General features: G+C 37.1%; 1 protein-coding gene across 21 annotated transcripts in view; it reads left to right on the top strand.

Annotated features, from left to right (window-relative positions):
- LOC101744693 (IQ motif and SEC7 domain-containing protein 1) overlaps window positions 1-25,791 on the top strand; it is a 246,308-nt gene that overhangs the window by 138,838 nt on the left and 81,679 nt on the right. For 2 of the 21 annotated variants that reach the window (XM_062676492.1, XM_021346155.3), the window contains exon 1: window positions 14,981-15,142. The exons of 6 other annotated variants lie outside the window; for them this stretch is intronic. The gene's annotated coding sequence lies outside the window, so the exon portion shown is untranslated. Of the gene's footprint in view, window positions 1-14,980; window positions 15,398-25,791 lie in introns of those variants that run through there. 13 more of the 21 variants (XM_062676495.1, XM_038020936.2, XM_062676494.1 and 10 more) reach the window with 9 other exon arrangements.

Genomic DNA, 25,791 nt, shown 5'->3' with positions numbered 1-25,791 from the left:
AATAAATTCCTTTTATGGATTTCTCCAAGCCCAGACTCTATAAATTCCTTTGATGTGCAAAGAAACGTAAATATTAATGAATAATTGAATTCCTAAGTCCTGCATGCTTACGAAAGCTGTATGTCATTCTAAAAGTCGGATATAGTGGAAAAATAAATAATAAACAAGAGATGAAACCGAAAAAGTAGTTTTTAAAAATGGACGAGAAAGTATTGTGATATAAAAGCTCTTAGCAGTGATATTGGTTAATCCACTTCGATAAAGCGGCACGACACGAGAATCCTCTCATCGTAGCTGCCGGAAACCACATCCGGACCAAATGGTAAACACTCGACGCCGCCCAAAACACGTAATTTCGGATCCTCCCGATCCACTAACAGTGCTTTTAGGTACCACAAGCACCGGTTATCGTTCTCGTCGAACCTGTCGCTTGCAACGAAGGGCTCGGCGAGTAAACTAATCCACAGACACAGCCCACTGAGTTTATCTCCGGATCTTCTCAGTGGGTCGCGTATCCGATCCGGTGGTAGATTCTGCGAAGCACGGTACTTGCTAGAGTTCGTGTTATCAACATCGTCAGGTTTGAGCTCCGTGAACCTACTAGTTAAGGTTACGCTAATATGGTCTCTCTAGACCATCAGCATAGGTAGGAAAAAATTTTGATTAATAGAGCTGCTAACGTGAAGTTATAACTATGTTGAGTCAAAACAGCCTTCCTTACAGCCTTGCAAAAGCGAACGAAGGTAAGAAAATAGGCCGTTTTAATACTCCTATTAATACACGTGTCTATTTCTGCCGCAAACCATTTGTTACGGTTTGATAGTTGTTTACAATGCTACAATAGTTATACGATTTGATTGAGACTCGCCTCATTTCTCAAAACGATCGAGCGACGTTCTCATCTCAATGAGCTCCGGTAACCACTTAACATTAAGCGAGCCGTGAGCTCGTTCACTATACCGTAAACTATTGCTGAGTTTCTCCGTAAACCACCTAATTTGATTGACACAGCCGACTTCAATTTGCAATAAATGTGTTTGTTTCCACTTCAACTAAAAAGTGAATGTGTTGTTTTTTTTTTTTTTGTAATTCTACAATAATTTCAAACGTGATAATCGTTTTGTTGCTGCTTTATGTTATGATGTTGTTCGTTAAACGTTTTTGGGACACACATCGCATACTTCATCCAATAAAAACAAGCTATCTCCGCTCACTGTACATCAGTCTTGCCTTAATGGTTCTGTCTCATAGCGAGCTATAATATTTTTGTCTGCTGCTCTTTAAGGCTCGTTTTAAAGATATCTCAAAGCATAAGAACCGTGGATGGTGTCTAATCCAAAGCCATTATGTTTTTTTCTTAAATTTTTGGTTTTGTTTTCGGGTTCACCATTTAATTTGATTTTTATTTTGTTTTTTTCTTAAATTTTTATAATTTACTAATTTTACTAATTTATACTATATTCTGAGTATGTACACACGTACGGAGTCTTCATTCCCGCAAAGAACCAAAGGGAAACGGGGGTGACTGAAAATCAGCGCTGTTCAATTTATCACCCTTGAATAGCAATAGCTGAGCCACCTCCTTTTGCCTTTTTCTCTTTTTTTTTGCTTTTCTTTTTTTTTGTATTTCATTTTGTGATGTGAAAGGCAATAAATGATCTTTATTATTATTATTATAAAATAACTTTAGAAATGCAACGTTAGTGCATTGATAGTGCAGTCGTATTTGCAGATAGAGATGATATAAAAAGTGTAGTTAAAACTGAAATGCTATTTTTTGTGTTGTAAGTATTCATTTGCATAGCAATGATAAACGTATTTCAAAACGCACACGTATTACATCGGTATCGTGAGGTCGCAGGTTCAAGACCGGGCGCGTTTTAGTATGTTTTGGTAATTTAATTACAAGGTTCAAATCGATGATTACCCATTGAAAACATAATATGAAGTCAACATACACAAACACACTAACACACATACACTCACACACGCACACACACACACGTACACACACACACGTGTACGTACTATATTCTTACAGACCGCTCTTCCTGGTTAACTTTCTTTACATGGTGACGTAGCACTGAACCACTGACTTTTGTAACACAGGTTTTCCTAGCATAAAAGTCAGGGAATATTGTTATTGTATACCTCATAAAAAAGCCATGTATATTATTATACTGGTGTTAAGAATTTTTGTACGTGTTTGTATTTTAAGAGGCTTGAATAAAAAATATTATTATTATTAAAACTAGGTAGAGAGACTGGACCAAAAGCTTGCTCACCAAATTTTAAAATTTAATATGTTCAGATAACCCGACTCGTGGGAGACCACACGGTTGCCCAATTCTGGATTTCTCCTAATATTTAGATATACTAATTATCGTGTCTTATCCTCTGTGCTTATTAAGAGTTTCATAAAACGAATCGAATGACTTAAACGCTGCGTATATTCAGCGTACGTTCTTCACAGTGAAAAGTGAATAACTCTAAGTGCGACTGGATACTACTTACTCGATTCAGATAACGTTTACTCACCGTGAGCATATATAATTGTGTGAAAAATATCTTGTTTTCAAATTATATCAGTTCGCGTCTACTGTAACAGTACCACAATCGCTACGTAACGCAAGATCGAAACTTGTCCGCTTGTTGCGTGATCTCCGTAACTAGATCGGTAGTTCACCTCACTGTTGCGATAGTCTTATAAACCAAGCTTACCCCGTTATTACGTAAACATTTATTACAATTGAATGATCATTCATTTTTACACAAACTTCTATAGTTGCATTTGAATAGAGCACTATTATGATTTGATTTCCGTCATTAGCAAACACAGCGGTTCGCATTTTAGTACTATCTAGGAGACGAAGTAAAAATGGGTATGAAAATTTCGTTTGAAAAAAATGTCATAGCGTGAAAGAAAAGTCGTGGAAGAAGTGCATGCCAGAGATCATTTTATTTATCTTTTTTTTGTTATTGCCCTAGTAATTATAATAATAATAATGGTTACAGTCACTTATAGACGTCAGCAATGCCAAGGGCAGAGCCAAGCCGCTGACTACGATTAAGTGGAGGGATCCACAAGCCTCGTTTGAAGAAAGACATGCATATTTTATATTTTAATTGCATAGTTGTGTGAACAAGCTCACAGATCACTTAGTAACTACTTCATTACTGGAGCCAAAAGAACATGTAATGGCCTATTGTATGGTGTACCATAGCGAGCGACGGCTACTATGCCGGTGTTCAAATCCCGAAGTTAGGTACCAATTTACTAATGAAACGCATACTTAGCTCATGTTCACGATGAAGGAATAATTATCGTGTCATAAAAATTAAACCTGCCATTATAATATGTAAATAGTAAACATATCCGGCAATACATGAGCTTAGTAATATGCTTCGTACCTCCAAGTAGTTTGCGAGTCTTGCTATTCTCGAACCGCGGCTTGAGAATTAACACATATACAGGAAGACACTCTCTTAGTGACATCGTTAACGGTAAACAAAAGTTTCGTCCGTTTTTGCAGTAACACTCCTCCTCCTCGAGTCGTGTTCCTCATGTCTGAGGGTCGTGACCACCATCACCCATGAGCTTCAATCTTAGGATCTTTTTCCACTTTCCCCTGTCCACGGCGTCATGCAGCGCGCTGTACACTGTACTGTCCAAAGCGGTGCGGATCTGATCTGCAGTAACACTAATTAAGAAGTAACTAATTGAATATTCTACGTTGATCCTGTGACAAAAAAACGACTTAAACACGCTAGCTACGTTGGTCCGTCATTATGTTTTTTTTTTATTGCTTAGATGGGTGGACGAGCTCACAGCACACCTTGTGTTATGTGGTTACTGGAGCCCATAGATATCTACAACGTAAATGTGTCACCCACCTTGAGATATCAGTTCTAAGGTCTCAGTATAGTTACAACGGCTGCCCCACCCTTCAAACTGAAACGCATTACTGCTTCACGGCAGAAATAGGCGGGGTGGTGGTACCTGCCCGCGCGGACTCACAAGAGGCCCTACCATCAGTAAAAACATGCATGGAGATACTCTCGTAGTGACATCGGTACACGAAAGCTTCGTGCGATTTTACAGTAACACTAATTAAGAAGTAACTAATTGAATATTCTACGTTGATTCTGTGACAAAAAATGGCTTGAAACGACTAGGTACATTGGTCCGTCATTATGATATCAGAGTGAGGAAGGAGTAACTCTCTTAAAACACGACATAATTCAATTTCACTTCTGGCTCATTAAGTGCGCACTGCAAAGTCTAGACACGTTCATCGTTCGCGTTACGTAACATGATAAACGGCGTCTCAAGAATACGTGCAACATTTGATTATTATATTAAAGTATGCAAAATTTTACATACGGATTACGTGTTTAACATTTTATTGTTAGAACTCGCTTGCAGCTTCGCCCGCGTGGACGACACTTTGTATCGCAGCAGCGGAGACTTGTGCTAAGCGATGGAATTAATGCTAGACTACACTGTTTCCCGGGGATCAAAATATTTCCATAGCGGAATTCGCCAAAATCTCATCAGCGGTTTGGTCGTGACAGACTGAGGTACTTTCGTGTATATAATAATAATATTTGCTACATAACTTCTAAGATCTAACATTATAGAAAGCAAATGCCAAAAATTGTTAAATTATCATTTTTAACAAATAACAATTTGGATTAAACATACTCAGCTCTAAATTAAAGTTTGGCTTCCCGGGAAAACTACATTAAAAGGCCTTCATTAGTCCCGTAATAGACAGGACATAGAAAATATTTATTAAAACCAGTGGTTTGTGTTCTCTTAGAAGTGTTGCGTTGTTTTTTATTTCCCTACCTAAGCTGATAGCCTTGAGAGGCTATTTCAGCGTAACCTTAGCTAGTAGGTGAGCTCACGGTGCTCAAACCGGAGTGATGCTAACTAACATTGACCCTAGCAAGAGCAGTGCTTTGCAGAATCTACCACCGGATCGGAAACGCGACCCACTGAGAAGATCCGGCGAGAAACTCAGTGGGCTGTGTGTAAGACTGAATTCGCTCGTCGAACCCGTCGCTTGCGACCAAGGACTTGACGAGCGAATTCACTCTTGCCGGTTGACGGTGACGGTTTGCGTTGTAGTAATTGAGCGTGGACTGTATTTATTGTTTTTGAGATATTTATTGAACCTTCTTAATATAATTTAAAGACTTAATATAAGAGAAATATAAAATTGACGCGTTGCTCTTGGCGACTGGATTTGAAACAGAGCTGGCGTCACGGCGGACATTACGCACTGACACTTTGATATTCGGAAATTGATTAAATAGGTAGTTGTTTTAGTTGTGCCCCATCTATCTAATTGTTTTTCTTCAATGTAAGGCACACCGTGCTCTATTATTTTATTCTATGTATTGATTATGTAGTGGAATGTGTTCGGACTCTTCTATGACCATCTTTAAATGTACACACATCTGTTGAAACTATTCGCGCGCCACCTGTCCTTCATTAATGGTATTGGTTACAAAACAGAAGTGCCAACAAAAACTATAATAAGTTTTAAACCACACATTTTTTTTTTCTTACCTATGCTGATGGTCTCGAGAGGCTATATCAGCGTTACCCTAGCGTGTAGGTGAGCTCTCGGGGTTTAAACTGGAGGTGTTGCTAACCTTGACCCTAGCAAGAGCAGTGCTTAGCAGAATCTACGACCGGATCGGAAACGCGACCCACTGAGAAGATCCGGCGAGAAACTCATCGGGCTTCAAATCGCTAAAAATTGCTTCAGCAATACAAACATTCATTCAAATAGCCTTCACAATTGTAAAGGGCTTAAACATCCATCAGATACTCGACTAAGAGATCCACTAATAGAATAATCACACCAAGGGTCTGAAAGGTTAAGCGAAATATTTACAACTATGCAGGAGAGCCGTTTAAAGTTTAAAATTTGGAAAGAATATCACAACAACAAAAACTTCTTCAGCTATTTGAATGAGGTTAAACTTAATTGAAATTCAATTAAAAACATTAAATAAATAAATAAATATTTACTAACAATCACGCCACGTTAACTGGTCCCGTGATAAGTTCGTAAAGAACTTGTGTTACAGGTACCAGATAACGGAAATAAATGTAAGATTTTTATTATACACATACATATATTTAATATACATCCATAACCCTGGAAAAGATATTTATATTTATCATACAAATATGTTCCCTTGGCGGGGTTCGAACCCGCAACCCCCTTGTGTAGTGACCATGTCACTTACCACTATACCAGACGGCCGTTGAAATCGTAGAAGGTAATACCAAATAAAACGGACCGTCAATGACAAAGATAAATATCGCGTATTAAGCGAAATGTCGCTTAAGCTCAATAGTTTTTCACTCCTTGTTGCCATTCTAAATTCTAAAATACGTTTCATTGTACCCCAAAAAACCAACTAATTAAATTCGTCCATACTTAGAACAAAATTCAATTGACGGTTAATAAGATATCTATACTTAATATTATAAAGAGGAAAGATTTGTTTGTTTGTTTGTTTCGAATAGGCTCCGAAACTACTGGACCGATTTGAAAAATTCTTTTTCCATTAGAAGCCGACATTGTCCCTGATGAAGATAGGCTACTTTTTTTATTTTTTTTTTTATTTTTTTTTTTTGGTTTCATGTGTGTTTTAATGTTTCCGAAGCGAAGCGAGGGCGGGTCGCTAGTCTTTAATAAAGTCATTTACGTCATAAGTTGAATGCAACGTCTCAAACAGGTGAACGTTTGCATCTGCCGCTGTATCTGAGACGATACAAACTTATCGATACAGATATGTCCAAGGATCATTAAAACGGTGCCTACAAGTTTAAATGCAGATGTTAAGTTGTTCAGTATAACATAAATTATGAACTGTTTCTTTGTGCCTTGAAACCTGCTTCTCGTTAGAATGTTTGTTGTATTAATAATAAAGTTTTTTTTTTTAAATCTGTATTTAATACGTAATAGGAACCGAAATCAAACAAACCAGTAAAGAAGGCTTTTTGGTAAGAACAGCATTGAAAGGAGTTGTGAAATAATTCTAGTGGTAATATATACTTCTATACTTATACTTAATATTAAAAAGAGGAAAGATTCTAATTGTTTATTTGTATTGAATAAGCTGCGAAACTACTGAACCGATTTGAAAAATTCTTTCACTGTTTGGAAGCTACACTATTCCCGAGTGACATAGGCTATAATCATTTTTGAAAAAAGTTAGGGATCCTTACTAAACCTCCAGTAATGTAACCCAAGGTGTAAAAAAATTGCCTAAAATATTCTTTACATCGCGTACCCTGCGAAAACTATTGATGATAGAATAAAATAATGAACTACGACTTTGTAGAACACATTATTATTTACAAAAAGTGTCGCGATAGCATATGTCTAACTATTATAGTTATGCCGCAATAAGTTCTTTTATTAAAAAAAAAAACAACGTCAAATATCGTTGAAATTTTTGTTATAGACCCGAGCGGAGCCGGAGCGGGCTGCCAGTGTGTTATAATTAAAATGAATTGTCTTTTTTTTAGTACGTTTTATTTTTAGTAGTTTCTGTGTTATGTTTCAATGCACTTAATTATAATAGTCGAAACGCAAGGATACCCTTTCCTGAACTTTCATTCAATTGAAAACATTAAGTCCAAAATTTAATTAGTTTTGGTATAACAGTGTTTCTGCTTCTCGGAGCGGAAAGCGCGATTGCTCCGCGGCAGTATGAGTGCTTAATTACAGCAAGGCGACAGTGAGCGTTGTCTGTTCGACTATTTTTTACTGGTGGTAGGACCTCTTGTGAGTCCGCGCGTGTAGGTACCACCACCTTGCCTATTTCTGCCGTGAAGCAGTAATGCGTTTCAGCGTAGGGCAGCCGTTGTAACTATACTTGAGACCTTAGAACTTATATCTCAAGGTGGGTGGCGCATTTGCGTCGTAGATGTCTATGGGCTCCAGTAACCACTTAACATCAGGTGGGCTGTGATCTCGTCCACCCATCTAAGCAATAAAAAAATAGTTCAATAAAAATTAGACCGCTCCGTGATAACATCTTCAATCTGATCCTATCGAGGTCATTGATCGCTACAAACTAGTACAGACTAGTGGTGCAATGTGATAGTAGGCCGACGGTTTGCGGCCTGGTGCGGCCGGTGCCAGTTCGACTCATCAACCTGTTCAATATAGTCTACTTAAAAGCGAGTCATAGACATAATTAACTTCTTCAGGAAGATTTTGTCCCTGTGGCGGTAGCCATCATACAACACATGACATTTGACAGATTCCACGGTGTTTTCCGAGCGCTATGACATGTCCTTCTTCAAACGAGGCTTGCGGAGAGTTCTTTATGGTAGGCAGCGGCTTGGCTCTGCCCCTGGCATTCCTGACGTCCATGAGCGACGGTGACCACTTACCATCAGGTGGGCCGTATGCTCATCTGCCTACAAAGGCAATAAAAAAAAAAAAAAGATGCCTGAATCTCGACGACATTTTGAAGTTAAGCTCGCATATATTATATACAAGTTTCGAACTACAGCCTTCGGACTACTACTTACAAAGTCTCAACCTTCGCTGATAGCCTAAGGGGCGATTTCAGCTTCGCGTCGGTTAGCTCACGGACTTAACCTGAGGATTTTTTTTAACACTAGTCTGAGCAAGAGTAGTGCTTCGCAGAATCTACCACTGGATCGGAATCGCGATCCACTGAGATATGTCGGGAAACTCAGTGGGTTGTGTCTATGGGCTAGTTCGCTTGTCGAACGCTTATCGACCTGTGCTTGAGGGGCCTTAAGCCCTCATTCGCACGGGCGTTTTAAAAACGTTGCGTTAAAACTCGGCGTTGTCGCGTTTATAACGTTCTCGATGTGACGTAATCTGTAACGCCCAACGCTTAGCGCTCAAAACGCAACACTGCGCAATAAAAAAGCGTCGCGTTTTATAAGCGCTGACGTATGAACATATATACTAGGAAATGCATCTGTTCTATTTGAACGCTTTTTTAACGCACGCTAAAAAAACTCCCGCGCGAATGAGGCCTCAAGGACCGGGGATCCGATAAGACATGTTTCGGGCGATGGCGACCTTACGTTGACCCTTCATCTGGATCGGATTTGGACAGAAACATTGGCACATATGTGTGTACGCTTAGTTTATTTATTTATTATCATTTAATTCTGCGCTGAATGACGACATATTTGAACGTTTTTTAAATGTGTTTTGAATATTTTTTCTTTTTTTTTTTCTTAGTAAATTGTTTTCTATATAAAATGAACAAATCGCAATAAGGAATAAATAAAATGTATGTTTTTGTACATTAAAAAATACATCCCTCAAGAGGTTAATATAATTAAAAATATTTTTATAGCATTATCTCGTGTTTTTATTGTTATTATATTATTTTCGAAACTTGGAATACTTTTCAAGGTACCAATGATCCATTCTGTTGGAATAGAAACTTAAAAAAGAAAAGTCTAGTTTTTTTTTATAGAAAAATTGACGGTAGTTCGCACAATATCCGAGTGACTACGAATAAGACCATAGTCGTCCGTGACCAATATTTTTTTAGGGGGGTTTATGATCTGGTAACTAAGACCTTTAAGTCATGTCTTATTTTAATTTATATTCTTATTTTTATGAAAAATGATAATATGGAGTGAAATGAAATGAAGATGACTAATTTGAGACATTAATCAACTGGGATGAAATTAAATGAAATGAGATGAGATGAAATATAATCTCCGTAAAATGGTGGCCATTTACTAAGATTTTTTCAGTGGACTTTTTGGAGGATCCCGAGAAGTTACGTTCAGCGGCTTTGTTTCATTTTCCCACGTTTGTGCACTTTCACAGATATTAAACAGTTAATAAACCACTGTTATTACACATTTAAACCTGAAGAAATATTAAATAGACAAAATAAAACAAATCACAAACTTCACTCCTCGCGTTCCCGCCAAAAAGTCCGTCCGTGACCAAGAAAACTTTATCCTTTTGCGGACTGTACACGCGATTGTGAATAAGTGACTGTGTTGTAAAACTGAAAGCTCTGTATACAGGGTCAGCGAGGGTTAACGTTGTTCAAATTGAAAACAAACTCTAGGTTTGCGATTGGAAGTTGTGATTGAACACATTTTATAACAATAGCCTGTTTTATTCTGAACTCACAATGAAATTTTATTGTTGTGTTTTTTCCACTAAATGAATTGACGAGCTTTCGGCCAGCCTGCTGCTTAGTGGTTACTGGAGCTCAAAGACATTACCTGAATACCGCCACTCACCTTGAGACATTAAGCTAAACTTTGTTGGTTGTAATGTACAAAATCTGTCTCACCATACAAAGTGGACACGTGACTACTTCACTAAAAGAAATATGAAGATCAATGGTACCTACTATACGTATGAGATGACAATACATCCCATCATTAATTAGGGACGTAGGTGGAAAGAAAGTGGGCGGGACAACGCAGCTGTGACGAATGATTTAAGGGATTGTAGTATTCCTGATGAATCTTCCTGATCAACTTTTTTTTTATTGCTTAGATGGGTGGATGATCTCACATCCCACTTGGTGTTAAGTGGTTACTAGAGCCCATGGATATCTACAACGTAAATGCGCCACCCACCTTAAGATATAAGCTCTAAGGTCTCAGTATAGTTACAACGGCTGTCCCACGCTTCAAACCGAAACGTATTACTGCTTCACGGCAGAAATAGGCGGGGTGGTGGTACCTACCCGTGTGGACTCAAGAGGTCCTACCACCAGTAATAAAAACTTTTGGTACTTGCATACTATTAATTGTAACGGTATCAGCAGCTATAGCGTTGATCACTGAATAAGTGGAACTCATCGAAGACGACACTAACATCCCATGAAACATACTCCGGTTAAGCAGACGTCTTTGAGCTGTCTGAGCTCTTCAGATTCGCTTGAGCTGTTATTAACAAACCCGGAAACCGGTAATCCCTGTATCCCAAACAAATATATTATACATCTAGCATCAGCAGCCAGACGTGGCCCGATTCGCATTCCCCGATGAGTAGTCGTTGAAACCCGTATCAATGTGTTCTGCAAACACGAACTAACTACTCGGTAACTTAACGTACGTTCGTATGCTTCGATCTTAATAAACGGTGCGACAGATTGACAAGTTCGGTGATTCAGAACTCACAAGTTTGAACTAAATTCCCGTAACAATTAATGTCAATTTCTGTTCGCACCGAATTTTGGTGCTTTAACCGACTTCAAAAAAGGAGAACGTTCTCAATTCGACTGTGTTTTTTTTTTATGTTCGTTACCTCATAAGTTTTGACTGAATGAATCGATTTTGATGATTCTTTTTTTATTAGAAATCTGACGCTTCCCGGTCTCATTTCAAATTAGTCCAGTTCTGATAATGGTATCCATGAGAAAACCATATAAGTTTTAAATTTTCATTACGTACGTGCGCGACAAATAGATGAATAACTCAGTTACTCAATATCACACCAACCGATTTCGATGATTATTGTTTTTAATGTATATTAATTTGTTTTGGAATATCTTTTTTTTTTCTATTTGAAGTCGGTTTTTGTTAAAGCATGTCTATTTACAATTATTGTTGTTATTGTTGTAGTCCAAGGGTATCGCTGGTACACATAGCCCTCACAAGTTGTCTCCGCTTCACCTTGTCTAGGACTTGCTTAACATCGCTCCAGGCTAGTCCTCATCACGTCAACTCTTCTATTGATGTTGAATTCTAAAACGGGTTCCTCTAATTGCTCGTTTGTAATGCGACCATGATAAAGACGTTTGTTTTCACCTTGCAATCAATAGTCTCTTCGGTGTTAGTATAAAGTTATTGGTAGGTTTATTAGTAGTATAATATTAGTATATCTATATATTAATACGTGAAGCAAAAACTTTGTATCCCTTTTTACGAAAATTGCGCGGACGGAGGAGTATGAAATTTTCCACACTTATACAGAATATAGAGAAGAAGTGCACAATGCTAATTTTTTTTTTAATAATGCATAAAATATACATTAAATCAATAAAGAAAACATTACACGCACTACATTTTGTATTTGACGCACACACGCATGCAAACTATTTATTGTCAAACTTTTGTTCTTGGCGTCTGTTGTCAAATTGAGAATAAATTAAATATTGTTTGTCTTTATTAATATTTTTCTATAGTGTAGTCTTGGCGTTGAAAATACAATCATAATAGTGTACAGACTTACAATTCCAATTAATTATAGTCGAATTTCGACTACTGCGGGATCTCTAGTTATTGTAAAACTATCAAGCCAATTAAGCCATACAGCTTGAGAAGTGGGATGCTCATCGTTAAGTCAATATTACGATAAACATATTCATAGCCAATTCGATTAAAACTTCTTTGATGATAAAATTCCAGGTGGGATGTGAGTACCCCTACCCATAAATTATTAAGGTAAAAGATACTAAAAATAATAAAATAGATACCTACTGATTGAGTTACACGCTTAGGATGGTTCGCCCCTAACATATCCAAGTCGCCACTCCTGAAGCGTGAGCGGAAGTCGGCGATTTACACATTACCAAAAAAAAACCCACATGATACCTTTTTTGTCAAGGTGTTAAAACCGGCCTCCCATTTTTAAATTATCAACTCTTAAACAAAACATTCTATTGAGGGAGGCTCTTTCTTTGACTGTTTAAGCCCTTTATGATTATAAGGACTATTTGAATGAATGTTGGTATTGCTGAAGCAATTTTTAGCGTTTTTAAAGCCCACTGAGTTTCTTACCGGATATCTTAGTGGGTCGCCTTTCCGATCCGGTGGTAGATTCGGTGAAGCACCGCTCTTGCTAGGGCCAGTATTAGCAACACTTCCGGTTTGAACCCGAAGAGCTTACCTATACGCCCGGTTACGCTGACATAGCTCCTCTCAAGGCTATCAGTGTAGGTAGGGAAAAAAAAGTGATTTGAGATTAAGTTTTATTCATAGCATACCGGTCGTGTTTTAAAAGTATTCTTAAAATTTTTTTCAAATTTAAAATTATTCTTTAAAAGTATACTTTCAACACAGATGTATAATTTCCTAGGAACCAGGAGATCACTAGAAGTGATTTTCTCGGTAAATTTATATAAAGTACATTAAACAATTTATATTGGGATATTTGACATGGAACAAAATTTAATTATTACTGGTGACGTAATGCGTGCCCGCATATGTAGGTGCGTTGCCACCATGCTGTTCATTTTTACAGTAAAGCAGCCATGCGTACCAGTCTCAATGGCGGGACAGCTATTTCATTTTTTCAATCTGGTGTTTGTGGTGCCAATCGTTTCTATCACTTTTGATAAAATAAAACTATTTGTTAAAAATACCCAAACTTCAATGGAGAAGTTGATTGGCACTGCGATAATCTATAATAACCTCAAGCTACATATTTTATAATTGCAGAATTATAATTAAGAATTATATAAGAATGTAAGAATAATATAATAAGAATATAAGAATAATCCGCAAAATTATAATTTGCGTAATTACTGGTGGTAGGACCTTATGTGAGTCCGCACGGGTAGGTACCGCCACTCTGCCTATTGCTGCCGTGAAGCAGGAATGCGTTTCGGTTTGAAGGGTGGGGCAGCCGTTGTCACTATACTGAGACCTTAGAACTTATGTGTCAAGGTAGGTGGCGGCATTTACGTTGTAGATGTCTATGGGCTCCGGTAACCACTTAACACCAGGTGGACCGTGACCTATGTAAATAAAAAAAAGATCCTTTCTGTGTTTAAATATACATAAGCTTCGAAAATCCGTATAAATCAGTACGACAAGTTTTAATTATACATTCTGTCATTTCTACGCGATTTAGAATTTGTCGTCGAGATTCTCGGGCGTACGTACCTACATTAAAACAGTAGCACCGCTTTCGGTCACTTTGGACCGGTCTTGACGACCTTGCGCCGACGCGACGCACGTTCACTCGCTGATCTATAAGCGCTTCGTAACATTCGATTGCTTGCCCTGTCAATGTAAATATCACTTTATGTTGGTCACTTGTCTACCTGCAAAAAACATTTAGCTAATGTTGTTCAAACGAGTCTTGTGGAGAGGACTTAACGGTAGACAGCGGCATAGTTCTGGCCCTGCATAGCGGCATTGCTGACGTCCACGGCCGACGGTAACCACTCACCATCAGGTGGGCCGTATGCTCGTCTACCTACAAAGGCAATAAAAAAAATTTAAATAATAATATAGTTTTACTATACTACTATATATTATAATATAATTAATACTACTACTAATTAGTACTATAATTTTCCAATCAAGATCGACTGGCGTTTGTTTAATGTACTTGCTTGTAGTTCATCCAAATGTGTTATTTAAAACAAAGTACCTGATGTAAAATGTTCAATTAAAATTCCAATAGTCATCGCGAATCTAGTTGAGCGATAAAGCGTGTACGATGAGCATCTAGAAAACTTTTTATTAGTTATTTAAAGCAAACAGCTCTGAAGATAAGCAATTACGGTCGTAATCATCGTAGTGTTATTGACCTTCGTAATGGAATAAATCACCTTGGTACAGGCTATTGTTCCACAGGTGTTTCTTTATATGTATTTGCCTAGGGCATGACGTTGAAGCGTTGCACGGACGACATGTGGCCGACATTTATAGACTCACTAAGGCTTCTCGGATTCACAGGAAGAGCATATGGCAAGCGATATGAAATATGAAAGCTATTGGATCTGGTTCCGCAAGATTGCTTCTCTTAGAGACACATAGCATTTCTCCTATCACTTGGTGTTTAATATGCAACGTGGAATGAAGTTGACCATATCTTAGAAAGCCGGTCAACTGTAAATACAGCGGTACAGCGCTGCTCAATCGAGGACACGGAGCCCATACGGTTTTGTGCGCAGGAGTTTCGCTTTCCGTAAGCGCTGTGGCGCTTGCCGGAGCTGGTGTCTCAACTATGTCAGCTACTGCCAGTCGCTCACGGCCTTTCGGGCGGGCCGCACGTAATTTGAACGTCAAATCCGGATTTGACATAAACAGTTGATAGTTCAGTGTGTTTACGTCATTGATTGTGTGCTGGAGTGTCCACAGTGCAAAAACAAATATTGTGTTAAACGCTTGGGATTTACCAAGGTTAGCAGTGTAGTGTTGCAAAAAAAAACGAGAGGATCTTGATGTTTTTGTACGACTATCGTCACGCGCTGTGACTTTTTTTTGCTGAAACTGTAATTATTTTTCAACTGTAGAAGGACGTTCTAGTATTCGATCTTATTCGTTCCTTGTTGAAAAACTAGAAACTTCACTTTATTCGTGAATGTTCAGTTCGCGTTTCCGAATGATTTGAGTAACACAATTTTTGAGTAGGAAGCTGTTTCACCTTCGAATCCGGTAACCGAAGACCGTATTGAAAGTGAAACGATCCGCATTAGTCTCTGTATATCTTATGTGTTGATAATATTTTTTTATATTTATGTCATTAGTTTCGCTTAATACAAATTGTCACGAGTTAATATCGTGGAACAGATACGGATCGTAATGTTATTTTTAACGATTATTGGCATGACTTCATGATGTGATTTAGAAATAAATAAAAGTTAGCTTTTCTTTTCTGTGCGATTGCATTAGTTGACCATTCTAGTATTTTAATTCAAGAATGCTAATCAAATACAATTCGTGGTATTGCAGCTGTCTATGACATTATTATGTTTAAACTCCAATAAAAGTATTACTATATTTTAATTCCACGAAACATTTCGAGTTTCTAAGGCAGACAGATTCACTCGATTTCAATGTTATTTTAGTCCGACAAGGAAAAATAACTCGCATCATATTTGACGTCATCAGGCTTAAAAGAACTAAGCATTTTAAATGATAAAATAAAACTTGAGAGGTGTCAAGGGACACCCGGATGGAACGAAGTTCCTTTCGATTAATTAGTGAAGGAATTGTAATAAAAAATTTTTTTTTTTAATTTATAATAATATTTTTTTTATTTTTTATTATTTATTATTTACAAAAAACCTGTATACACTCAACAAAAATAATCGTCGCGACACCACACTGTTCAATGCGAAATAGAAATGAAAATATCTGACTTGCTTTCTATAAGAGAGAGAGAGAGACAGAGAGAGAGACAGACAGACAGACAGACAGACAGACAGACAGACAGACAGACAGGCAGAGAAACATGCGACGCCGCACAGCTTACAATGGCTTACAATAGCAAAAAGTGTCGTGACAACTTTTCGTAAGAATTTTTTCCGTCTAGCCCCCTTTCACAACGCGCGATAAGGAACTTCGTTCCAATAATATGTTTAAATAATATACGTATTAATATGCATAAAATGCACTAAAAGCCACCATCCGAAACAATGAGGGAACGATTGAGAAACATATCTTAAAGGAACCCACAATTGATTTTACTTTCATTGATATGTAATGTCATCGATGACACGGATATATCCCCTGTTGTTGACACAAACGTTTCCCACGGCTATATCTGACAAGCGTCAGGATGTGTCGATAAGCGTTGAATCGAAATATATTTCAACGACATTCGTATGTAGGTTAAACCGTGTACCAGAACGAACTGATAAGGATATCGAATTAATACTAAAGTACTCTTGTGTAGCGTGATGCATTATAAGAAAAACAAGTTGTATGGGACGGCGGGATGGATGTAATATGCTCTGCGTAAACCCTGTCCCACCGTCTCAATAGCTCCGACTGGGCTCCCGCCCGGTCCGGGGTAGGGCGCCGGCTGTGAGCGACAGGAGTTTTTAGTGAGGTTCGACTCCCACATACCCCACCTGCCGTGCGGGTGGGAATCCGGCGACTTTATCCTGAGGAAAAAAAAAATTTTTTAAATTGTGACGCAACGTCAGATGGTCTTTGGCTATATTAGAAATTAGCATCCCTATTGTGTTCAAAATATGGTTTGGTTTTAATGGGCACGAATGTGTACTTAATGCGATCAATATAAATATAGAGCAAAAAAAATCTATTAGTGCGCGGTAAAAATTATGCGCGGTGTTATGATAAAATGAATTTCTGATCTGCCAACGACAACAGTATGAAGTTTCACTTCAATAAGACAGAAAGCCTAGGTCGTAAACAAACAAACAAACACGCAGACAGTCATTCAACGTTAATACATTCATCTATAGTTCAAATTTAAAAAATATCTCCACAACGCAATAGAGATCCGAGATAATTATTCCTCTAAGTAATTTATCACAGTCTAACAATATCTACACTAGATTTCCTACTAATGACCATCTTTTATTATGAATAAACAAATCTAAGAACATTATTAAAATAAATTATCAAGTGCTTATATCAAAAGTATTGCGTAAATTATGTATTCATAAGTATTTTAGGTTGGATAGACTCTTCAAAAATAAAATTATAAAGAATCGTCTAGTAAGTAATAAATAGATATAAAAAATTAACTCGATTTCTGCAAAGAGTTTTGCGGATTAGAAGAATCCTTAAAAATTACATACAATTGTTGAGACTCCGAACGGTAGTATTAAGCAAGTTGTGTTTTTCTAGAAACTTCTAAACGTTCAACAACGCTTAAGATACTCTTCGTTTGTTCTTTTTTTTAATCTTTAACAATTTCGCCTTTAGCTTTTGCGTGACGTTTTAAGCAATCGCGATATTTTTACAAATCCAGTTACGTGTTTCTTGTTGTTCCTTGTTTGTACTCTTTCGATTAGCATTGGACTAGCAAAACCTTTATTTGTTGCATAATGAATTCACGGACCATCTTGTGTAAAGAGGTTACGAGACTCCATCGATACTAGAACGTGAATTTCGTAACCTACCTTAAGAAATGACGTTAAAGTCTCAATTGCATTGTATGAACGCACGACAATAGCCACGTCATTTCGGAACCTCACGATCTACTAACGGTGCTTTTAGGTACCTCAACCACCGGTCATCGTTGTCGTCGAACCCGTCACTAGCGACGAAGGGCTCGGCGAGTAAATTAACCCACAGACACAGCCCACTGACTTTCTCGTCGGATCTTCACGGTGGGTCGTGGTTCCGATTCGGTGGTAGATTCTGCGAAGCACTGCTCCTGCTAGGGTTAGTGTTAGGTTAGGTTTGAGACCCGTGAGCTCACCTACTAATTCGATGAATCTAGAATAACCCCTCGAGGTTACTAGAGTAGGTAGAAAAGAAAACGACTAGAAATAGGCAGGATGGCGGTACCAATTCGTGCGGGCTCACAGCACGCCCTACCACTAGTATTTTAAAGACGTACAAATTTATAGACACTGGTGATATCATGGTCACTAGCCACGACAATAATTAAGAAATCAATAGTGCCTAGATTGAAGCAAATGAACAAGTTCCTTGTAGGTTTTTAATTACGCTTTAAAACGATACCTCTGATTTCCTTATTTATTTCACTATGAAATCGCTGTTGCAATTTCGTAAGTTATTTACACGTAATATTAACCACCAAATGAATCAAATCTTTATCGGTTTATTTTTATCATCCTCTCAATTATCAGGGTCTTGTCCTCGTGATATCTTGCATATCATTATCTCCGAGTATGTTCGGATACATTTTTTAACGTTATGATGATCACAGAGAGTATTAAATGTATGATATGAAAATCAGATACTTGATACTTTAGTTACATATTAGTCTACCAACATCAATATGAAGCAAAGTGTCAAAAGAGTGGGGTGATCACATCCAACAAAATTTAATTACGACCATTTCATATGTGCATAGAGAAATTATTTCAGGTCTGCAGATGTTGGATCGCGGGACCTAGGGACTCCTTAATACCCGGAACCATTGAAATCTGCATAGTTGTCAGAGATCTTTCATGCCATGTTCCATTCGGAATCTCTTACGAGGTCCCCGCCCCTAGGGGGCGCGCAGGGTATGTGGGACTGGTCCGCAACTGCGAAACCGTGGGCCCAAGGATGTCTTCAGGACCCTACCCACCAAACGACCCCCCTGCACTCTTCGCCCAAGCGACCGAACCCTTCCGAGGTCAGAACCCGGATGAGGTAAGGGGCTTACCGCGGTCAATACTACAACGCAGCTCACTCCAAGGACGCCCGCCCGACGGAGCTTCGAAATTAACGGCTTAACGATGTTCCATCTATGCTTTTTAAAAACAAACAAATCTTAAACGAATATCCTCAACGGTAGAAAAGCCCTTGAAGGGTATTGTTGATACCCAAGAACAAATCGCAAGAGATTACTTCTATTTCACCGTGTGCTAAATTTGCATCGTCAACAATAATTTCTGTGCTCCTAGAAGAAGCGGACATTACACTATAATAATACTTCCGTCAGCTTCATGGTTCGTGAAGTCAATTCAGCGAAACATCATTAACAAATGACCTTTCAGTGTCAATGTGACCTTCGAGAAGACAAGATTCTAAGCGACCTTTCGTGAATCTGTGTTTGATGGCGTGACGTGAATTATATAGTACTTAGTTTCGCACTTTAGTTACTGCATAGTATTATATTAAGTAATAAGAGTAATCTGGTAGCACTCTGGTAGATTTGTTTCCATTCCGCATATGTACTATATTTTCAAAATACATATATTAAAAAAAAGAACTATGCATTATTCGTTAAAAGATACAATACTGATTAAAAAATCTCATAACGTAGTGTTTTAAATCACTCTGTACTCGTGACATTCTGATGAAGAGCCATGATCTATGCGTATTGTATGAATCCCGTATATAATAACCAGGGGGCACCTATTTTCGTAAGTAATCTATATACATATATAAAAATGAATTGCTGTTCGTTAGTCTCGCTAAAACTCGAGAGCCGCTGGACCGATATGGCTAATTTTGGTCTTGAATTATTAGTGGAAATCCAGAGAAGGTTTAAAAGGTAGATAAATATGAAAATGCTCGGAATTAAATAAAAATAACAATTTTGTTATTCCTTTGATATGTCCTCCGTCGAACGCATTTCTTTTGTTTTTTTTAAAGTTTATTTTGTATAAAAGTTTAGGTATTTTATTTATCGACTGAGGCACTACGAAGTCTGCCAGGTCAGCTAGTAAAGTAATAAAACGCTTAGCTTAATAAAGCTTAAACACAATATTATTTTAGAAAGTTGCCAAAATCGTTTGTACATTTAAAACATGGTTAAGATAAGGAAGAGCCCCTTATAAATCTCTTCCTAAAGGCCCTCTTGAATAACTAGCTTTTCCTGTAAAAATCCAGTTAGCTAACTATGTGGAATTGTTGAGTATTCCGCATTTCTTCACCTGGTATTTTTCTTCGTTAACATCTATCAAGTTTTCTCGGTATTTCCTTGTGGATACTTTTACTTTCCATGATATATATTGCTGATCTGAGTTTCATGGCGCGCCGTAGATCAACCTATATAGTCTTGTAAGGTTATCAGACATGGCAACAACAACGCGGATCTCGTAATTCACTTTGAGACTTGAGGTCTAGTTTTATTTAAATATGGGGACGCGTCTACAAATTGTTAATCGGTTAATAAGTGGCGCTACCTTGAAACAATAGCTCCATAACAGTTACATTGGTTTTAGATAGGTTTCATTTGGTGGTAGACATGTTTAGGACGATGGTAACAATCTGATAGTTTCTCAGTACGTCCTACCAATCTCACTTGTCAATCCATTCTTAAATTTACTGTCACTCGAAGTGGCATTCAAAGTGTACGTGTGTAAAAGCCTAGCCGAGCATAATCAGATTAATCTAGCTACGGTAAAAATTTAACAAAACCTTACTTTATATTACCAATCCTATTGAACTTTTTCAACGGATTTTTTGTCCCAAAATTTGTTGAAGCCCGAGAAATAATATAAGAAACCAGTCAGTGCACCCATTTTAAGTTGAGATATATATTTTTGGTCTGAATACCTGACACGATAATAGTCCTGTTATTCTTCGAAAGAAGTATGCGACGTCAGATTCCGCGGGTTCCTTAAATGTAATACGCACCTGTGAGTAATGCGTACCCCATTGTCCGTCCATAATATATCGTTACTGTGTTATCTCAATAAACCTCTTTATGCTTTTCCCTAATTCCCGTTTTCATGGGCCAGGTCGATACGAACGGCGGGATACCTTGTATTCTAGTCTATTGTATCCGGTGATTGGTTAATGATAAAAATTAAGTGCATCGTATAGTTGTAGGTGTTGCAAAATTGAAGATGAATGAAAAGAATCTCCTTTTAATTCAGGTATAATGAAATACCGGAAGATACGTGACCTTAATCTTCGTTACGTTATTAACACATCTCCATTTTGCAGCCCTTTTACTGAACATTTTACTACCCACAATTCATTTTTATAACTTCCTTCACTGTTTGTGGCTTGTGCAATATCTTCAGGTTCTTTTCGCTCAATTCCCTAATTAATTCCCGTAGACCACTCCACACTTTTACCCCGAGCTTTGGAAATCTTATGTGTCTGTATATAATGTTTTCTAATTGGTAAAATCAATAGCAATTTGTATACTATAAAAAATAAAATTAGTTGTTTGGCTCGCATCCAATGATTAATAAAATATCTCATTTCTGTATATAGTTCTGTTATAATACTTTTGATATGTTCAGGAACTTCGATTCTATTTCTGACTGGATCAGATGATGCGCTAGCTTAAGTAAGCGTATTTCTCGTATCTCAACCTACGCAATATAGAATCTGTCAAATAAATACCATAACTTGCATTTTGAGAAGAAATTCCTACAATCTGTGTAAATCTATGACATTCACACAATGCTATGTCTATCTCCGGAATGGTTCGTGAATGACCTCAATGGGCAGCCCACGAAGCCTGCCACGTTGTACAATACTAATTTTAGATTTCCATAGGGCTGGTTATATGCACAAAGCTAGATAGATATACTTTAACATAATTCCTTCTAGTATTTTCTTCAGTTTTCGTCAGCCGGTGACCTAGTTAAGACTACTGTTACGGCTTAATCTCACATTTACGATTTTCATTTTGTTACTTACCGACGATTTCAATTTAAACATTATGTAAAGTAAGTACCGTCAAATTTCAATTATTTTTGTTGTGACTTTCTTTTTTGCGTACGAAAACAACTAATAGTATCTTATCTAAGACCTGATTTCTCCCTATCATGAAGATGAAAATCCAAGTCAAATAAACTGCCGATCTCAAGATACTCTCATTTATTTTGTTAGTGACGTTTTTTTATGTACTGAAATTTTTCATTGTAATCTTACATTTTATGTACTGAATTTTTTCATTGTAATGGACTGAAAAATGCAACTTAATCAAAAAAACTTAATTATTTCACAAAGTACTAACCCTACCTGAGATAATACGCCCACACAGTGCGGTCGTGGGTGTCTTTACAACCTCGAAGGATATGTTGACATTTTCATCTTCGAACGGAGCTTACAATAATATAGTTTTATCAACATAAACCGTCCATGTTTTTCTTGTTCATCATGAATACAATGATTGGATACCTTTTTCGTTACAGTACATTGGCTGGTGTATGTAAACATGCGTGGGTCTTGACTTACAATGAAGATTTTCTGCTTAATACATTTCGTAAGGGTTTCGGGAAAAAAATTTATGTATTTACCCCGGTCCCTATTTTCTTTCGTATAATCTCTATTCGTATCCTGAGATTGTTACTTGTGATTCATGCGTCTTTTGCCGCGCTACTTAATTTGTCAAACGTCTTCAACGTTAACATGTAAAATGTATTATTCAGTATTCAGAGAACAGCATGCGTAAAATTTTCAGACGGTTCAGTTCTCGACTGACGGAAGAATATAGAGCCACTTGATATCTGAATGGAATATAAATTGCGACATTTCGCAATCCAGTATTTTACACTAGAACTAAAAAAATAATTAATGTTAATTTTTCTCGTGGACAATCTGGAATCACTCAAAGATTAGTATTTCATTCAAGATTCAAAAGTTTATCGAATTGAATTCCGTTACGATAAATAATCAAGTTATCTAGCTCATTGATAAATAATTTACGCAACCTCTAAAGTAATAATGAGCCGATAATTCATGATAGTAAAAACAAATTTATATATATTTACCTTGAAATCCTTCAAGGGTTTCAATCCAAAACGCTCAGGATGGTAGTGAACGAGCCATAGTATGTTACAAATGAAAGAATCCATTGCGATTTTACTATATTAAAAGTAAAAAATAAATTAATCTATAAAGCTAAAGCGTGCTTTGAAAGATTGAAAGCCCACCCGAATAACCTTGCTAAACATCTAATGGACAACCAAATTACTACAAGAAGACTCAGAAGACCTAGACAATCAAGTCCTATTGGATCTGGTCTAGAAGACCTAGACCATCAAGACCTACTGGATCCACTGTAGATTGATTGATATGGGCATGTCAATGGACATTGTGCCGCCCATGAAATTGATATTCTCAAAACTACGGTTTCATATAAGCTCTCAAACTACCTTAATAATTAGGGATTAATTTGCATCAAACGATCGTTTTATTTCTTTAGACTGTGCTCTCTGAAATAAGTTTGCTGCGGACAAAGGGCGCAAACACTATTCCAGACTTCCAATTAGTCAATCACTGTCTGTCGTAACCGACAAACAAACGGACAATGTCCGATTTGTCACATTACGTCACAATACCGCACTATAGATGGCGTTCTCACTTTCACCCGTCCAATCGTGTACTGTGATTTGTAGTTAAAAAACATTTTTTTTTTAAGTCCGACTCAACCGATTGCTTTTTTGGGGAATAAGAAAGTTGATTTTCAATTGCTCTTGTTTTTTCAAACTTAACAAATATTGATGATTTGTAAATTTACGATCGTTGAAGATCAGTTGAAAACTAATTGTGGAGGGGAATCTAATAGTTTCTTCATTCAAATGCTAATTTTATCATCATCATCATCATCATCTCAGCCTGTCTACTATCCACTGCTGATTGGCCTGGAGTGATCTCCAATGCGGCCGGTCCGTTGCCATCTGCATCCAACGTGACCCAGCAATTTTCACCAGGTCGTCGGTCCATCTAGTTGGTGGCTGTCCCACACTGCATTTGCCAGTACGTGGTCTCCACTCGAGGATCTTTCTGCCCCATCGGCCGTCCGATCTTCGCGCTATGTGACCTGCCTACTGCCACTTCAGCCTGCTAATCCTACGGGCTATGTCAGCAAATTTGGTTCTTCTAAGTTTATAGATTTATAATATTATTTGTTTACTAAAAGATCATAAATTGTGACCCACGTTTTGAACGTTCGTTGGTTATAAATTGTGCTTCGGAGTATCTTCTCATTCGGTTATGAAACAATTAAGTGACTCAAAAATATTGAACGCATTTTGACCTCTGTTGATAATTATTTTTGGTAACGTTTTTATTTTTATTTTATTTGTTCATCTGATTTCCTAGTTTTGATAAAGATTCCTTTTTATTAGAAGAAAATTTTCAATAAAGAGAAAAAAAATATTACTATGTATGATGTCATTTGAGTTGACTCTTAACTTTTCCGGTATGTTTATATTTATTTCGTGTATTTCACAGAACGAAAGCATTGGATATAAATTAGTATGATATATGATGTATAGAGTAGTAGTAGATATGATTTTTTTTAAAGTGATAATATTAGGTCATCAAGGCTACCATCTATCCGATAAAAAAAAATCTAATTCCTACGGGGAAACTATTGTATATTAATAATTCCCCTTGACTGCGCAGGCGAGGCCGGCTAACAGATAGTAATAATAGTAAATATTACATAATACAATCGAAAATAGAGTAAAATCAATGTAACCTTTTTATAATTAAAATGTTTTCGAATCAAATTCGTATGTACCTGAAACCATAGAAACTGACGCATAGAAACGAAAGATGGATTTATTTAAATGAAAATATAAGTACCACAAAAACAGATATTAATACTGCAATCTTAATGGTACTAATAGTCGGCTTTTAAGGATGCGTATGTAAAAAGTGTGCACAGGTATACGGATCATGTCAAACCTTCGAGGTCATTGCCGGTACGACCTTACATACGACCTCAGGCATTACGGAGGACCGGAACTGGTTCTCCGGAGCATTACCATCTGTGTTATGTTACCGGTTATTTAGTATTTTTTTCGGGTCGCCTTTGCGTTATAATAGTAGACACTGAGATAAATAAATAAATATTTACTAACAATCACGCCACGTTAACTGGTCCCGTGGTAAGTTCGTAAAGAACTTGTGTTACAGGTACCAGATAACGGAAATAAATGTAAGATTTTTATTATACACATACACATATTTAATATACATCCATAACCCTGGAAAAGACATTTTATATTTATCATACAAATATCTTCCCATGGCGGGATTCGAACCCGCGACCCCCTTTTGTAGTGACCATGTCACTTACCACTACACCAGGTATTCTGTTGACGATTATTAATTGTGGAATACTTTCGATAATTAATTAACTTGAATTTTATTTGGTTTTTCCAAGCTGCACAATTAAAAAAAATCCTCATTTATTATATTATGTTTTATATTTTAACCTTTTTATTTTTTGGTAAACAAACTTTTCGTAGTCAAGCTAATTTTCTAAATTAACGATTAAAAAACCATTCAAGGATATGTTTAGCCGCTATAAGAAAAGTTCTTGTCTACTTTTTTATAGAATTCATTTAATTTTTGTATGTATAAACGAGCTAAACTTTTTTGTCTAAAAAGGTTTGTATTTTTAGACAAGGTATATTTTCTTGATTAACAAATATTTATTGTATATAGGCCACAAATTTTTCGACTTATTGCTA

This window comes from Bombyx mori, chromosome 27 (assembly GCF_030269925.1).
Source record: "Bombyx mori chromosome 27, ASM3026992v2".
Lineage (NCBI taxonomy): Eukaryota > Metazoa > Arthropoda > Insecta > Lepidoptera > Bombycidae > Bombyx > Bombyx mori.
Note: the sequence above shows the minus strand (reverse complement) of the source record. Positions and strands in the feature narration are given on the sequence as shown.